This window comes from Danio aesculapii, chromosome 6, assembly GCF_903798145.1.
Source record: "Danio aesculapii chromosome 6, fDanAes4.1, whole genome shotgun sequence".
Taxonomy (NCBI): domain Eukaryota; kingdom Metazoa; phylum Chordata; class Actinopteri; order Cypriniformes; family Danionidae; genus Danio; species Danio aesculapii.
This window is the reverse complement of record NC_079440.1, coordinates 2,324,482-2,326,376: the sequence shown is the minus strand read 5'-3', so window position 1 is coordinate 2,326,376 and position 1,895 is coordinate 2,324,482.

Sequence of the window (1,895 nt, the reverse complement as noted above, 5' to 3'; positions counted from 1 at the left end):
AACGATGTCTTTGGTTCATTTAACCGACCCAATGCCAGTTTAGCCAGTTATACTTCAGCTCCCCGGGTTGCCTGGCTGGAAAACAGCGTATTTCATTCATTCATTCGTTCATTCATTCATTCATTCATTCATTCATTCAGAAAGGCTCTGAGGCATGCGCTCGTGACCGAAATGCGACCTCTGGTGGACAGTAGTAGACTCCAAAATGAGATGTAGATTCAGTTCCACATGAGGTGATTAATTAGCAAATGATTAAATATTACGAGTGTAAACATTAGGTAAGCAGGTTACATTGTAACTGCGTGTCCTAACAACACGCTTCATGACGAGATACACAGTGATGAGCAATTTGGCTCTTTGCACGCAGACGAAACACGACAGAAATGTAAACACAGGCATTCAGAAGCACAGATTATGCACTCACTCACCAAATGGTCAGGTTTATAATCTAATTAATACATATTAAACCTCTTTGACATGATTATATGTAGATGCTGAATAACTGATATGTGTTTAGTTCTAAAGTTCAGTTTCAGACGCTTTATTTTATTCTCCAGATCTGAGGTGAGCTATCTGCTGCTGATTTCAGTATATGGCAATAAATCTCATGTAAAACAGCATTCAAGCTCACATTATTAGCATTTAACACTGAATACAGCACATGAGCTGTACCTGAGCTGATCATTGTCAGTTTTCTGTTGTTCATCTGTGAGAAATTGAAGCCGTTTCTAATATATCAATTCGAGGTGTTGGTCAGAACAAAAACTCCTTTTAATATGGAGAATATTCCCTCTATTGTGTGCCGTTGATAGAGCACGACTTAAATCAGACTTGCTCCTCAATCTGGCAACCTGCGCTTGCGTTTGTTTTGATCCAGGAATGTAATACCTAGTTCAACCACTGGGTGTCAAACTCACACACTGCATCTTTAACGTTTGCTTCAAATTCAGTACATCCTAAACAAATGCTTGGTTGTTTCAACTTAAATTTTAGAGTGATGTGTATCATACTGTTGGATTTAATATACATAACAATCATGTTAAATGCCTTAAAAATCAAATATATTCAATAAGGTTTGCATTTCCTTGCATTGCTAAAAGCCAAACACTTATTGTTTGCTGCCTTGTTTAGAAAGTTTCAATAAGTTAAATAGCATTGATGTTGCCAGTTATTGAGTTAAAATCCTCATAACAGATTGCCTAATTTTAGGTAGATTTTTTAAAAGTGTTGATGAGTGGTTGCAATGATTATTATTTATTTATGTTCATGAGAAAAGCATCCTCATGTTAACGCACAGTACACCTGTGGGATTTGTTTGGGGATTGTTTTGCTGTTTGAGATTACTCAGAAAACCTCACCTCTTCTCAACAAGATGGGATTAACATCAGAATGTGTAAGGGTTTTCCACATCACTACAAATGTCAAATCAAAGATCCACCAGTCTGCTTCTGTTCGAGGATCAAACAGCAAACAGAAAACCATCATACTGCAAATAAGTCATAAAACAAATCCTAATATACTGAGATTATCAAGCGTGATGATGATTTTGAAAGACTGTTTAATATAGTACACCAGTATAATAACATTTAAATATTTCTCAAATGTTGACTGATGAAAGATTTTTAAAACATTTACAAATATTAATCACTAATAATGTTATATTTTATACCTTATAAAATAATATTAATTATTTATATACAATTATAATAATAAAATTCTTATAATATAGGAATAATATAATAAAAGAACTAATTTCTAATAACTAATTAATTTTGCCTTTGCCATAACAGTAGATATTTTGCGATACTAGTATTCTGCTTAAAGCGCAATTCATTTATTCATTCATTTTCTTTTCGGCTTAGTTCCTTTAATAATCAGGGGTCGCCACAGTGGAA